Here is a 17,107-nt window from a genome sequence, read left to right on the forward strand (position 1 = left end):
AGCAGGGCCAGTGCTGCGGACAGAGAGAGGTCTGTGCACTGCCTGCAGACATTGGTGCGGCTGTGGGTGTGGAGCTTACAATGATCACACACCTGGACGGCATTACACCACTCCCTGGGAATGTTAATTGCTGTGCTGCGGCCTTTTCTCACTATGGTAGGCCAGTGACAGCAGTACGCACCTTGTGCTTGTACACCTGGCTTGTTTCTGCACCCGCACAACCGGGTAATTCCACAAAAGTTGATCATGGCATTTTATTAAAAGGACAGTGTGGGTAAATAGCCAGGCTGCCATCACTCATGTTGTTTTACACTTAGACATGAGACTGTTGCAGATCCCAGCACACTTGGAGAGATCGGCAGACAATCAGATGGGGTGGGCTGTGTATGTCAGACAGCAAACAGGGGCTAATTTAGACAAGTGCATTATCAGCCCGTGCGTGACGGCCCCCACACAGAACAATAGTAGCCAGAGTACTGATGCACATGGCCGCTTTTCAGTATGCGCCGATTGTGCATGCGATTGAAAGCAGTTCCTGCCCCCGTTTGCACAACCAACCAGCGCATAGATCCAATCAAGTCTGAATTTTGTCAACGTGTCTGGCATTTTTTCTTTCCTTATGGCTGTCTGAAACATATGGCAGGCCCTAGCAGCCACGTGCCATAGAATTCAAATATCCCTGCTGAGACCAGTGATTGGCTGCAGCGGTCACATGAACACCATGAAACCAGAGGAGGGAATCTGTCTGTAAGTTGTAGTTACTGCTTAATTTTATATCACCCCTTACTCTTGTAAAATCCAACAAAGCCCTTAAATGACTAAACGTATGCTAAAAGGTCGTCCTTTTCACATACCCTTGGCCAGGTTACATTAGGATCCCTCATCCCAGTACTAATGAGGAGTGTCATCGAATATATTGTTTAGGGTTTTTTCTTTTTTTTAATATATTGCAGTGTATGGCAGCCATATTTACGCATATAAGCGGACATCAGTCATATATGACCTCATCTGGGACTGCCAGTGTCTGACATTTTCTGCATTATTATACATTCACCTGTACTGCGGACCCCGTACTGCGCCAAATGCAGGCGCTGCAAATCAGGCATACCTTATAATGCCTCCATAGGGCACCATATTCCCCCCTCCCTAAAAACTTTGCTCCAGTACAATATATACTGGAATATTCTCATGTTCCATATGGGTTAATTGCAGAACTACTAAGACGACTATGTACCCGCTTTTCTTCACGTGAACAGCCTATTTTTACTAAACTTTTTTCCGTTCCGCAATTCTTTAGTGCGGTCGTAACGTGAGCAAAACTTCACGACCCTCATTTTCTCAGACGGCGCTCGGTGTAAGCGTTGCTCTTTGTTCTCTACTGTACAGCCCTGCAGGATATGTTGACACTATAAATAAAAGTACACTGTCAGCAGCTGCAGCGGTGGCCACTAGAGGGCGACCTCCACATGCCAGGAATGCACCAAAGAGCCTCCCGCGCACAACACAAACAACCTAGGGAGGGGCGTGATGTCACAGAGGGGAGAGAGCAAAGCATGCAGGGTAATGTAGTCCTGGCAGAGCCCACAGGCACAATGCAAAACAAGCATGCTGCTGCCTCCTGCTCAGTGCAGCATGTTCCTGCTTACAGATAGGGGCTGTATCTGACTCCCACACTGCGGGAGCACCAGCCTAGCATTCAGGACACAGCGCCACAGCTGGAAATCTGCAATTGAGGAAATGGCTATAAACCAATCTGGCATTCTAGAAATTCAGACCTGTATTGCATGCATGATCTGGAATCCTTTCAACCCGTGACATTGCAGATCCTTTACTTACTGGGGGTCACCGTAGTCCACAGGACTTGACGTATCGCATAAAATGACAGCACTGCGCTGAAGAGCTTGCACTCTAATCGGACGCTGGCTCACTAGTAATACATGAGCTGACAGTCATTACACATCAACAATACATAGCATCATAATTCCGCCAAATTAATCCTGTCCCAGCACACGCGATGGTTCAGACCCCACACAATACACTTGGAATTAAAGCCATCATTATACAGCCCAGTCCTGGAATAATTATCCCTTTTTCTATACAATCCAGGGGTGTCCTGGTAATCTACAGGCGGGGGGCTCATTGTGCTAATGGAAAACAAAGCGCACATCGGCGTAGTCTGCAATTCTATCACATTAGACACCAACCACGAGGTCACAGTACATTAGGCAAAAAACCCAGCCTGCCCCAATAGCGCTGCCCATTTACGCCACCGTGAAATTAACCCCCGGTCTCAGTTTCGCTTCATTTCCATTTACACCAATAAAATTTTTTAAGAAATTAGTAAGTTGCCCATCTCATCCCCCCAATACCTTGCTGACAACTGTGTTACATAAGAGTTGTATTTCTTCAATGGATTGGGAAAAGACATTATCTACAACAAATGCTAGAGATAGAAGAAAAGAATAAAAAAAAAAGCCTGCTAAGGCATACGAGTAGAAACCCGAAAAGGGGGCAACGACGGATATGTCATGCTAGTACATTAAAAAAAAACCTCCCCAAAAACTACAAATCCCATAATACCCTAAAAAAAGGAAAAAAAAAAAAAAGTTACAGAAATACGTAGCTTTAAAAAGTATATTCACGAGTCTGGGTCATGCGAAGAGTGAAAAGGGGGCTGGCCTGCAGAGCTTACACTTTTGCAGCAGGATTGCGGGGGTTTGGTGGGGAGGGCCCTTAGCATGGCAGGCTGACATGGAGGGAAATTCCAAAACAATAGAGGCAAGGAAGGCGTGGATCTGAAGCAAATGTGCTAGGAAGCCCTATTAAAGGCAAAGTGTGTACTTACAGGCAGGCGAGGGGGTGCTCCTGGGCGCAGGCGAGGGAAAAGCTGCAGATCTCAGCACGGAGACGGCACCGATCATTGCTGCTGCCTCTGAATCATATTCCAGCTTTGCACTAACCACACACAAGCTGCACTAATGTGAGCTCCTGCAACACCCCCTCCCCTCTACAACACCAGGATGAGTCCACGGAGCCCCCAGGGGAGGACACCATGCACCTCTAAGCCTCGCAAGCACCAGACACGGGTAAAGCAAGCCAAGGAAGGCGTGCAGGGCTCCAGCCAGCACCGCAGGCACTTAGAGAAAAAGGACTTAATGCATCTGTGCCAAATGAGCGAAACATTAGCATGTCTGCAAGAAGAGCTCTACCCTTTGTGCCTTCTCAATGGTATTTCCAACTGCTGCTTGCTCAGAAAAATGGGAATGCAGTACTGGCCAGTGGCCACCAGAGGGGAGCGGAGCTTACACAACGTGTCATATGCTGGAGTTCATTTACCACCGGTCTTATTACGCAACAGGCGTATAATGCACGGATTACACGAGCTGCTAATATCTTACGCCATAAGGCCGGGTTCAGACGTTAAATCGTCTATTTGCCACCCAGACGATTCGGCTTTCATAAGCAATCCTGTAGTATATCCGTATCACATACGGTTTTGACATGAACAATTTAATAAATATTAAAGGGCCAAATACAGTTTCCTACGTTAACAATTGTACTGGATCTGTGAAAAATACATGACATACGGATGGTGACCCGGATGTGATCAGTTTTCTGCGCCCTTATTGACTTATAATGGACGAGTCTGATCTGAAATACAGTCTGGGTCTAGTGCATACTGCGATATTTTACACACAGATCATCAATCTGGGTGTAAATATGTTCACGTGAACAACCACATTGACAGGCATTGGTCCGTGAGTGTCCATAAACCACCTGTTTTGCGTCTAAAAAGCACATGTACATTTAAAACCCAGACTAAGGCCTTGTTCAGACATGTGTATTTCATGGTCCGTATACAGACGTCAACGCTCGGACTAAAAACCTGATATGTACATGAGGGTGTAAGTTTAACCCACCAGCAATCCGAACACTGCAGTCCATATCTGAACCCGACCTTAGCTAAATTCTCACATTCACAGACTTCTATAATTAATAAAGACACTAATTAGGCTAATGAATAGGAATTTGCAACATATGATCCAAATGCAAAAAAAAACCCTACTTTGGGACCTTAACACTTTTGCTTTTAGTTTCTCTATATAAGTAGTCAGTAACATCCAGCTGTTGCTAAACTGTGACTCCTAACGTGCTTGTAAAGCCGTAGTCTCAAGCCCTTGACTGTCCAGGCATGCTGAGAGTTGTAGTTTCTCAACAGCTGGAGAAGACATAAAACATTAGTAAACCTCCTGACATCTAACGGTCACATGTGGGGGATAATCGTTCACTACACCGTTAGATAGGAATCCTAAAAATGTGGTCACACGTAGTCACAGTTTTGCCGGTCCGAAAAAGTCATCATGTGTATATACCCTAACAGGTCTAAAAATGCCCATTCTGTAGATCAGTAATAGTCTCAACAGCCGCCCGGCCAGATCTATTAATTATCACCTATGTGTGTGGATAGATCATATGTTATCTTTGCTCGGCACACCCTTTAAAGCTTCAAATCCCTTTAATCCATTTTTTGTTACTGAATCCCAATGCAAAATTTCTCCAAGTAAGGCTAGGGCTCCTTGGCGACTTTTGGTAAAATCATGGGTGACCAAAATGTTTTCCCATTGGGAAAAAACATACATGACAACTGTGATCATGTACATTCATAGAAATCCATTGTTTTTATAGCAAGCTACATCGGAGCATTAGGCTATGTGCACACGGTGCGTTTTTTTTATGCGTTTTTGGTGCAGTAAATCCGCGTGGAATTGGCCCCAAAAACGCATTGTAAACCTTATCCCAGCATTTTCTATGAGAATTTGCAAGATCTGTGCACATGATCAGGAATTTTCTTGACTGAATTTCATGTGCGTTTAAATAAACAGCATTGTCCATTCTTTGTGCGTTTTTCCTATACAATGCATTGAAAAAAACGCCTGGAAAATCCGCAGGCAAAAACGCACAAAAAATGCTGCGGAATCTCCGCAGCGTTTTTACTGCCAAAAGGTGTGGAACTTTGCAGAAACGCTGTGGAAATTTCTGCAAGAAAATACTGATCTTACACACATACCCTTAGCCTAATAAGGCCATGTTCACATGTTCAGTATTTGGTCAGTATTTTACATCAGTATGTGTAAGCCAAAACCAGGAGTGGGTGATAAATACAGAAGTGGTGACGTGTTTCTATTATACTTTTCCTCTGATTGCTTCACTGGTTTTGTATTGCAAATACTGATGTAAACTACTGACCAAATACTGATAGTGTGAAAATGGCCTATAAGCCCATTAACACAGGCAGGTAATACCAAACTGATCACGTTATGAAGGCCAGAGTCATCCGAACTCAGCAATTGTGTATGGGGGGCGTCACGATCCTCCCCAAACAGATGATGTCGGGGTAGAGAACAATCAGGCCTGTTGAATTTCAGCGGCCAATCCCTTTGGAGATGAGCCGACACCATAGGAGTCTGACATTGGCTCACTCATAGATAATACAGGAGTGCTCGGCTGAGCGTTACTGTATATGGGGTAATCAGGGAACTGAACTGAATGAGCATTCGGATGACAGTTATCTAATGTGTATGGGGTCTTAACAAGTTGACCAGCACTCGTATAAAGATCCCTTTACACAAGCCGATGCATAATTTATGGGTATGAGCCATTATTAATACAATCTTATTATGTGGCGAATTGTGTTGCCAACAACAATTATTTTTGGCAGCATAAAAGAAGTGATCAGCCAACAAAAAATCATCTGCTTGTTCATATGCTGATCACCACCATGTTTACATGTAATCAGGAACGATCGCTTTTAGAAAAGTTTACTTAGGAAGGTTATCGGCCAAAGTTTAAAGGGATATTCCCATCTCCAAGGTTGTATTCTAATATGTAGTAGGTGTAATAATAATAATAATATTAGCAAATACCTCCAATAAGAAATGTAGAATAGTTCTTCTGATTCGCTATGTCTTTTTCTTCATGGGCAGGGCATTGCAGGACCTTAGGTATCCAAGGTTACGACCACGGAACTATGGACATAGTGAATCAGAAGAACTATACTACATTTCTAATTGGAGGTATTTGCTAATATTATTATTACACCTACTACATATTGGGATCTTTGAGATGGGAATACCCTTTTAAAGAACCTACTTGTGTCTACACACACATGTATGTATCGCGTGACCTGCCATGTCTAAGCATTTACTTACATCCAGCCGTTTTATATAGATTCACAAGCAAATATTTGACTGGCAAAATAGGGGCAATGCCAGATATCAGATCTTGGCTGGTTACCTGCATCCAGAAGATCCACATGATGAAGGCAAGGTATTTCTGTACATGGGTAGTCATGAAGCCAAAACTCCATAGAAACACGCCAATGGCCGCATCCAATCTGGGAGAGGAGCATCTGTAGAAATAAGAAGGGCCATATATTATGTATGAGAGCTAAAACATCCACAAATAAAGCAACCAATACAATTTCCCTCAACTTCAAGGGCATGCTGAGAACAGTAGTTCCACACCAGCTGGAGAAGCAGAGGTTGGGAATCTAGGCCGCTATGACACACAACAGGCCTCATTTAACAAAAATGGTTTTCTTGACCATAGCAACCAATCACAGTAAAGCTTTCATTTTAAACTACTGTGGTATAATGAAGGCTGAGCTGGGATTGGTTACTATGGGCAACAAAGACAGGGGCTTTTTAGACACTTGGTGAATATGCCCCTTTAGAGTATGGTGGCATTTTTCGCTGTGTATTTTTTTTTAATGCATTTTTTGTGGGTGATGGAGAGGGGCGGACTCTGAGGCCATGTTCGCCAGAAGTCAATAAAACACTATGCTTAAACACATCTTCCTATTATTGTCTTTTAACTCAATCCCATCACGGTATTTGGGTTTGTTTTTTTTTCACAATTTTATTTTTGTCCCCGTCTTCCAAAAGCCATAACTTTTCACACATCCCTGCACTTCAATGGGTCTCACTTTTTAGTTTTCTACCAATTTAGTTGTACCATGCTTGTTTTTTTATCAAATTGAGTAGTAATTTTTCTACCATGTTATGTACTGAAAAATGAGGGAATTTTTTTTTTCAGGGGGTGGTATGGTTAAAAAACCCACAATTTTGCTATTGTTGTTTGGGTTTGGTCTTTACAGTGTAACCTTCTTCTGCATGTCAGTACAAATACAGGAACACCATATCCATATTGTTTTTAATATTTTACACCTTTAACCCTTTCCCGACATCTGACACATGTTGTGTGCGGGTATATGGAGTGCGCTCAGGTGCTGAGCCCACTCCATGCCCGGTTGTAATACCAAATCAGCATCTGCCTGTAACAGCACTGATTGGAGACCTTTTAAATGTCGCTGGTAATCTCTAACAGCGGTTTTTAAGGCGTACGGTCGTTGCTGCATGCCATTCAAACAAAAAAAGTTAAAAAAAAGGTCTAAAAAATATTTACATAAAAAAACAAAGAATTGTAAAAACATAAAAATTCAGTCCACTAATATATATATATATATTTTATATATATATATATATATATATATATATATATATATATATATTAGTGGACTGAATTTTTATGTTTTTACAATTATATATATATATATATATATATATATATATATATATATATATATATATATATATATATACACTGCTCAAAAAAATAAAGGGAACACTCAAATAACACATCCTAGATCTGAATGAATGAAATATTCTCATTGAATACTTTGTTCTGTACAAAGTTGAATGTGCTGACAACAAAATCACACAAAAATCATCAATGGAAATCAAATGTATTAACCAATAGAGGCCTGGATTTGGAGTCACCCCCAAAATTAAAGTGGAAAAACACACTACAGGCTGATCCAACTTTGATGTAATGTCCTTAAAACAAGTCAAAATGAGGCTCAGTATTGTGTGTGGCCTCCACGTGCCTGTATGACGTCCCTACAACACCTGGGCATGCTCCTGATGAGGTTGCGGATGCTCTCCTGTGGGATCTCCTCCCAGACCTGGACTAAAGCACCCGCCAACTCCTGGACAGGTTGTGGTGCAAGGAGCGAGACATGATGTCCCAGATGTGCTCAATCGGATTCAGGTCTGGGGAACGGGAGGGCCAGTCCATAGCTTCAATGCCTTCATCTTGCAGGAACTGCTGACACACTCCAGCCACATGAGGTTTGGCATTGTCCTGTATTAGGAGGAACCCAGGGCCAACCGCACCAGCATATGGTCTCACAAGGGGTCTGAGGATCTCATCTCGGTACCACATGGAGGGCTGTGCGGCCCTCCAAAGAAATGCCACCCCACACCATTACTGACCCACTGCCAAACCGGTCATGCTGAAGGATGTTGCAGGCAGCAGATCACTCTCCACGGCGTATCCAGACTCTGTCACATGTGCTCAGAGTGAACCTGCTTTCATCTGTGAAAAGCACAGGGCGCCAGTGGCGACTTTGCCAATCCTGGTGTTCTATGGAAAATGGCAAGCGTCCTGCACGGTGTTGGGCTGTGAGAACAACCCCCATCTGTGGACATCAGGCCCTCATACCACCCTCATGGAGTCGGTTTCTAAGCGTTTGTGCAGACACATGCACATTTGTGGCCTGCTGGAGGTCATTTTTCAGGGTCTGGCAGTGCTCCTCGTGTTCCTCCTTGCACAAAGGCGGAGGTAGCGGTCCTGCTGCTGGGTTGTTGCCCTCCTACGGCCCCCTCCACGTCTCCTGGTGTACTGGCCTGTCTCCTGGTAGCGCCTCCAGCCTCTGGACACTACGCTGACAGACACAGCAAACCTTCTTGCCACAGCTCGCATTGATGTGCCATCCTGGATGAGCTGCACTACCTGAGCAACTTCTGTGGGTTGTAGAGTCCGTCTCATGCTACCACGAGTGTGAAAGCACAACCAACATTCAAAAGTGACCAAAACATCAGCCAGAAAGCATTGGTACTGAGATGTGGTCTGTGGTCCCCACCTGCAGAACCGCTCCTTTATTGAGGGTGTCTTGATAATTGCCAATAATTTCCATCTATTGTCTATTCCATTTGCACAACAGCATGTGAAATTGATTGTCAATCAGTGTTGCTTCCTAAGTGGACAGTTTGATTTCACAGAAGTTTGATTTACTTGGAGTTATATTCTGTTGTTTAAGTGTTCCCTTTATTTTTTTGAGAAGTGTATATAGATATATATATCTATAGATATTGATATATCTATATCTATATCTATATCTATATATATATATATATATATATATATACACAGTCATATGAAAAAGTTTGGGCACCCCTATTAATCTTAAGCTTAATGTTTTATAAAAATTGGTGTTTTTGCAACAGCTATTTCAGTTTGATATATGTAATAACTGTTGGACACAGTAATGTTTCTGCCTTGAAGTGAGGTTTATTGTACTAACAGAAAATGTGCAATCTGTATTCAAACAAAATTTGACAGGTGCATAAGTATGGGCACCTCACCAGAAAAGTGACATTAATATTTAGTAGATCCTCCTTTTGCAAAAATAACAGCCTCTAGTCGCTTCCTGTAGCTTTTAATAAGTTCCTGGATCCTGGATGAAGGTATTTTTGACCATTCCTCTTTACAAAACAATTCCAGTTCAGTTAAGTTTGATGGTCGCCGAGCATGGACAGCCCTCTTCAAATGATCCCACAGATGTTCAATGATATTCAGGTCTGGGGACTGGGATGGCCATTCCAGAACATTGTAATTGTTCCTCTGCATGAATGCCTGAGTAGATTTGGAGCGGTGTTTTGGATCATTGTCTTGCTGAAAGATCCATCCCCTGCGTAACTTCAACTTTATCACTGATTCTTGAAAATTATTGTCAAGAATCTGCTGATACTGAGTGGAATCCATGCCTCCCTCAACTTTAACAAGATTCCCGGTGCCGGCATTGGCCACACAGCCCCAAAGCATGATGGAACCTCCACCCAATTTTACTGTGGGTAGCAAGTGTTTTTCTTGGAATGCTGTGTTTTTTTGCCACCATGCATAACGCCTTTTTGTATGACCAAACAACTCAATCTTGGTTTCATCAGTCCATAGGACCTTCTTCCAAAAAGAAATTGGCTCTCCAAATGTGCTTTTGCATACCTCAGCCGACTCTGTTTGTGGCGTGCTTGCAGAAACGGCTTCTTTCGCATCACTCTCCCATACAGCTTCTCCTTGTGCAAAGTGCGTTGTATAGTTGACCGATGCACAGTGACACCATCTGCAGCAAGTTGATGCTGCAGCTCTCTGGAGGTGGTCTGAGGATTGTCCTTGACTGATCTCACCATTCTTCTTCTCTGCCTTTCTGAAGTTTTTCTTGGCCTGCCACTTCTGGCCTTAACAAGAACTGTCCCTGTGTTCTTCCATTTCCTTACTATGTTCCTCACAGTGGAAACGGACAGGTTAAATCTCTGAGACAGCTTTTTGTAGCCTTCCCCTGAACAACTATGTTGAATAATCTTTGTTTTCAGATCATTTGACAGTTGTTTTGAGGAGCCCATGATGGCACTCTTCAGTGGAGCTTCAAACAGGAGAACAACTTGCAAGTGGCCACTTTAAGTAGCTTTTCTCATGATTGCATACACCTGGCTATGAAGTTCAAAGCTCAATGAGGTTACAAAACCAAAAAAAGTGCTTTAGTAAGTCAGTAAAAAGTAGGTAGGAGTATTTAAAACAAGAAAATGATAAGGGTGCCCATACTTATGCACCTGTCAAATTTTGTTTGAATGCAGATTGCACATTTTCTGTTAGTACAATAAACCTCATTTCAAGGCAGAAACATTACTGTGTCCCACAGTTATTACATATATCAAACTGAAATAGCTGTTGCAAAAACACCAATTTTTAGAAAACATTAAGCTTAAGATTAATAGGGGTGCCCAAACTTTTTCATATGACTGTATATATATATATATATATATATATATCTCTATCTATCTATCTATAGATATCTATACATAAATATATACACATATAAATATATATTCAGTATTGCTGCTCATTTAACGCTTTAAAACATAAAAAAAAATATTGAAATTCTACATTGGCATTTTTCGGGTTGCCAAAAAAAAATGCAGCAATAAATTATCAAAATATCGTATGTGCCCCAAAACGGTATCAATAAAAACGTCAACCTGCCATGCAAAAAACGATCCCTTACATCGCTCTGTCACTGGAAAAATAAAAAAAAAGTTACAGGTCTCAGAAAATGGTGATTTTTACTACACAATGAACACCATAAAAACAACCTCCCCCAAAGTAAAAAAACAACAGTGGAATACCATTTAATTTTTTCCGCCACACTTAGAATTTTTTTCACATGTGTTATTAAACTATACTGTAAAAGGAATGATGTTGTTCAAAACTACAACTCGTCTCACAAAAAAATTAATAGTCTGAGACTGGAAGGGGTTTCATTTTTGGGGAAGTAAAAAAAAAATGTTAAATAAGTAGTTTACTTTTTTATACCATTCACAGGATAATTAATGTTATATTTTTAAAGTTCAGTCTTTTATGGATGTGGTAATGGGTTTGCGGCGATATGGTGACAGAGGTGCCTCCCCTTTCTGACTAACCATGGCATCTAAGAGGTTAAAGCACAGTGATCAGATCAGAGTCCATTTCTTAAATTGTCATGTAAAAATTAAAGCTGTCCTGTGATTGGTTGCTGTGGACAAGGCCAATATTCCTTTTTTTAACCCCTTCCTGCTTTGGCCAATTTTCGTTTTTGCGCTTTTTGTTTTTTTTTCCTCATTTCTTTTTCCAATTTTTTTTAAATTTTTATTATCGAAAAAAAGATATATGAAGGCTTTTTTTTTGCAGGACGAGATGTAGTTTACCATAAAATGTACTGCAAAATGGGAAAAAAATAATGCAAGGGTGGGAAAATAGTGAAAAAAATTAATGCAATTCTGCCATTGTTTGTTGGGTTTCATTTTTACGCCATTCAATTGTGCAGGAAAAATTAACGTGGTAATAGGATTCTCCAGGTCAGTTTAATTACATGAATACCAAACTTACAACAAATTTTTTTTTGTATTTAAGTGGTGAAAAAAAAAAGTAAAGTATGTAAATAATTATTTTTTTTTTTTGTGTCACCATTTTCTGAGACCCGTAATGCTTCTAGTTTTCTGGTGGAGCTGTATCGGGGCTTGCTGTTTGTATTTCGAGCTGATGTTTTACTGATGCCATTCTGAGGCATATACAATGTTTTAATTGCTTTTTATAGACTTTTTTTTTAGGGTAGGTGCAGTGAAAAACATCTAATCTGACATTTTGTGTTTTTTTTTTTTTTTATTAACAGCACATTTGATACTTTTATAGATCGCATTTTCACAGACACAGCGATAGCAGATATGTTTATTTATTTATTAACTTTTAAAAGGTTAAAGGGGGGATTTAAAAAAAAATCAATTTTTTTTTATTCATTAGTTCCATAGGGGTCTTGAACCAACAACTGTATGATCGTTAGTTCTATATAGTGCAATTCTGCTGGTATTGTAATCTAGCACATCATGCTTTCAGTGGGTTCAGCTCATAAGGCCACGGCCCCACTATCAGTATTTGGTCAGTATTCGGTCAGTATTTTTTCTCAGGAGTGGGAGCCAAAACCAGGTGAGGAACAATCAGAGATAAGATATAATAGAAACAAGTCACTAATTCTGCATTTATCACCCACTCCTGGTTTTGTCTCCCACTCATGAGAAAAAATACTGACCGAATACTGACCAAATACTGATAGTGGAGCCGTGGCCTTACTGTCCCCCCCCATCTTCAGGCTAAGATACAAGTATGTTTATGTGTTTGGTATACTTACCTTACTGACTGCTGCTGCTGCATTCTGTATTTCTCACAATTGCCTCTACAAAATGTTCTCTTTTTGTACGGTGATACTGGGATGTTTTGTCCTGAAAAGAAAAAAAAAAGAAAAACCACTCAAACATAATTTTGATTTTAATAACACACTTTATGCACATGCCCAATATTAGTATATATATATATTTCTTTTTAAATTTCTTAAACATAATTTGTATTTCTTCTCTGTCAGCTTGTAATTTGGCATCTGTATAGTCCTGGTGCCTCCATTTTTGATTTACAAATGGATCAATGAAAATGATGTATGTGTGTTTTAAGTATTCAAAGGGGTATTCCAAATTTTTGTATAATGAAGTTTTACAATCCTTCCAAATACGTTCTGCTTTGCTTTTGCTCAGTTTTCAAGATCTCTGCTTGCTGTTATTCGATAGGAACCATTAATGTTTGCTTCCAGGGGATGTAAATGTGACAATGTGGCTCTCTGCAATACAGTGATCCATAAACCTTACTCACTACTACCTCTTTAATCCCTAGAATACCTGTAAAGTGACATTCACACAACCATATTTTCGGTCCAAGTGCTGTCTGTGTCAAAAAACAGCACTCAAACCAATGTTGTTCAATAGGGCTGTTCAGATGACCGTTTTTTTCACATGGACCGAATGTCTGCATGAGAAAAACAGCAGCTTGCACTATTCTCTTCTGTATTTTGGATGAAACTCGCCCATTCAAGTCTATGGGTGTGCAAAAAAAATCTGATCCCATACGGATCAATCGTACAAAAAAAAAAAATGGGATCCCATATGGATAAAATGTAAAAAAAAATGCGATCCCATACGGATCAACTGTAAAAAAAAAATTGGATTCCATACAGATCAACTGTAAAAAAAAAATCAGATTCCATACGGATCAACCATAAAAAAATCGGATTCCATACAGATCAACCATAAAAAAATCGGATTCCAAACGGATCAACCATAAAAAAAATCTGATTCCATGTGGATCAACCATAAAAAAATCGGATTCCATACGGATCAACCATAAAAAAAAACGGATTCCATGCGGATCAACTACATAGCACCACATTTTTATGGATAATTTGCCATTATTAACCCAGAAATCTATATTTGTTCTCGTAAATTTTTCATAATTGCTTATGTATAAATACAGATGACATACAGATGAAATTATATTTGTATTTTCTGAATGAGAATTGAATGATTTTTTATATCCTTCTGTGAACATAGCCTAAGTGTTGCTTGAAGATATTAAAGAGAATGTGTCATCAGAAAATGACCCATTGTTTAAATCAGGTTTTTGTGTTAAATATATTTTTAAAATTTTCAGCAATGTTCCCCCCCCCCTATCATGATCTGTATTAAAAATAAAAATGTGATTGGTGGATCCTGTTATCAGCTGTGTGTACAAGTACTACCTATCATTGCAACCCTGTCTCTGATGATAAGGAGTCTGCTGAAAATTCTTCCCGAAAGAAAAGGAACTATGAGTCCAAAATGGTCCCAGTTACCAGTGTGAAAATTGCAAGATTTTTAAAACATTGCGATATTACAATAAATAGCTGAAAGCACAGCTGCGTTTTTTACCATGTTGTCGGAAGATCGTGGCACAGCTGATTTTTTTTTTTTTTAATCGAAAGAAAAAAACGCCGTGTGAATGTAACCTGAGGATATGGTCACGGTTTTATCAGGAAGGTCTGCTCTGATCCTTACCTGAAAAAGCGCTAAATGCTAACATTATTCATGTGCACAAAGAAATATTTGTGCTGATCACTATATGGACGTATTCATTTATATGCCTATATGGCTAATTATATACGTGCATGGTTAAATGGATAGATGTGTGGAGATGAGCATGTTTATATATGTATAGCTATATATATATGTAGCTGTGTAAAACTATGTATGTGCATGAAGAAATATTTATGCATATGATACATGTATATATGAATTTTATTTGCAGATATGGCCAATCATAGGTGTGAGAGTATGGATGTATGTGTGGCTGTATGATTATATACGTGTGCGTGTGTGTGTGTGTGTGTGTGTGTGTGTGTGTGTGTGTGTGTGTATGTATATATATATATATATATATATATATATATATACCCACACGTACAATTCTATGTACTTGCTAGGAGTATACATATTTATGCATAGCATTAAGTGAGTGTACATGAATGTGTGTATATATGTTTATATATATATATATATATATATATATATATATATATATATATATATATATATATATATATATATATGTGTGTTAGCCCTTTCGATGCCTGATTCCCCCCCAGCCAGTCCCTCTGCCAGGTACCAGCTGCATCCTGCACTATGCCCTGGCACAGAGTATCACAGCCCAGCTGATCATACAAAGTTCCAGTATCTGGCCTGTTTATTGCTGATGAAGACAGAGGCATATACTCCAGCCATTCTCCACATCCAGCCACTACAGTGCCCCATACCTAGCCAGCCCCTGCTTCCCTACATGCCCGGGGGTGCCCCTCTCACCCCACCCAGTGCCACCTGGTGCATGAACCCCACTCCCCACGCACCCCTCTGCCTGCACCTACCTGCACAGCTCAACCAGGGCTGCTGGCTACGGCCTCTCCCATCGCCCTCCCCTCTGACATTCTGATTGGAGAATGGTGCTGAGCGCGTTACCGGATTGGAAGACGAGCTGTCAGTCAAGCCTCGGAGGGCAGGCGAGTGGGCGGGGCTTAGTGCCGTTACTGTGTGCCTGCCTGGTTTTAGGCTTGTGTTAGGGGGGAAGGGTGGCAGTCATGTCATGGGGTGAGAGTGACCCCTGAGTGTGCCCCTGCCCCTCACTATGAATACATGTATACCCTGTGCATGGGAGGGAAGATGGGAGTAGTAGTGGGGAAGTGCACCCCTAGCCCCATATATCACAGCAGACCTCTGCACCCCCAGGTCTATGGGTCAGCATGATATCTACTGCCTGCTCTGCCCAGTGGTGCTGTGCCCTGAGGGCATGTTACCACTGCCCCTGTGTTATGTGCTCACAGCCAGCACACCAGGCCATATTCCCTCTTCTGGGCCTATGTTTACATTAGTAGAGGAGCCGATGTCAATTCTGTGTAAAAAAAAGATCATAAATTCACGCTAGAATATTTCTGCTGTCCGGAGATCAGTCACAGGGCCACCACTTATTTTATCAGCAAATTATGTGACCCCCCAAGCCACAGAAGATCCCGCCTCTCGCCAATATCTGGCCTGGGCCAGGGAAGTCCGATATTACAGCAAACGACTGACGTTAGTCTCACAAAGTATTAAATCTGCCCTCTAGTGCTCTGCGAATGAGCCGAGGGCTACACGGCACGTGACGTCCTGTCATAACATGGCCTCGGAGGACTGCCCATGTGGCCAGGCTCGGGCACACGACACCACGTGACTGGCACCTAAAGCCAAGCTTGGAGTTCTGGACGCAAGCTACTATGAAATCATAGACCACCATATAATGTGCTGGTGATGGCGACGTGCTGAAGATTTGGTTTTCAGGGTTTTTAAAGACAATTCACAACCCTGAAATAGGCAGCACGGTGGCTCAGTGGTTAGCACTGCTGGGGTCCTGGGTATAAATCCCACCAAGGACAACATCTGCAAGGAGTTTGTATGTTCTCCCTGTGTTTGCGTGGGTTTCCTCCAGGTTCTCCGGTTTCCTCCCACACTCCAAATACATACTGATAGGGAATCTAGATTGTGAGCCCCAATGGGGACAGTGCCCATAATGTCTGTAAAGCGCTGTGGAATTAATGGTGCTATATGAGAGTAAAATAAATATTTGCACTGCAGTAAATTACAAATCATAGAGCTCTTCTTGTTGTGGGACTATCTGAGACTTTATGCTGTTTCAGGTTATAAATGTATAACCTGTGCGGCTGATGAAATTCCAGGAAACGCGTTTCGAAGTCTTCCTCAGGACATAACCTAACTGAAAGAAGTAAAAGGGGTTGACTTATAACCTTTTTAATAAACTTCATTCAAGAATACATGGTTTCCTGGAATTCCATCAGCAGCGCAGGTTACACACATATTACCTGGACCAGCATTTCCTTCGGTCTGACGACCCGTGTCCTGCAGCAGCTGATCTGTGTGATTGAATGGTTGCAAATGCGCAACCATATCAGGTAAGCGTGTACATTTTTTCATCCACTATTTTTTGTTTATTGGTTAAGACCCTATTTGCGCTTTTTGTGTTCCCCAGCATTTTCAGTGCATTACCTGGGACTTGA

At 41.2% G+C, this 17,107-nt stretch overlaps 1 protein-coding gene across 2 annotated transcripts in view; it reads right to left on the reverse strand.

Moving 5' to 3' along the window:
* KANSL1 (KAT8 regulatory NSL complex subunit 1) overlaps positions 1–15,490 on the reverse strand; it is a 96,583-nt gene extending 81,093 nt beyond the window's left edge. The window contains exons 1-3 of one of the 2 annotated variants that reach the window (XM_073683114.1): positions 15,428–15,490; positions 12,836–12,926; positions 6,295–6,409 (exon numbers count right to left, since the gene is read on the reverse strand). The gene's annotated coding sequence lies outside the window, so the exon portion shown is untranslated. Of the gene's footprint in view, positions 1–2,845; positions 2,998–6,294; positions 6,410–12,835; positions 12,927–15,427 lie in introns of those variants that run through there. The other variant, XM_073683115.1, reaches the window with a different exon arrangement.
* Positions 15,491–17,107: the final 1,617 nt, after the last annotated feature.

Source organism: Phyllobates terribilis, unplaced genomic scaffold (assembly GCF_046119375.1).
Source record: "Phyllobates terribilis strain yellow unplaced genomic scaffold, ASM4611937v1 Scaffold_5__5_contigs__length_657084704, whole genome shotgun sequence".
In the NCBI taxonomy this organism is placed as follows: Eukaryota; Metazoa; Chordata; class Amphibia; order Anura; family Dendrobatidae; genus Phyllobates; species Phyllobates terribilis.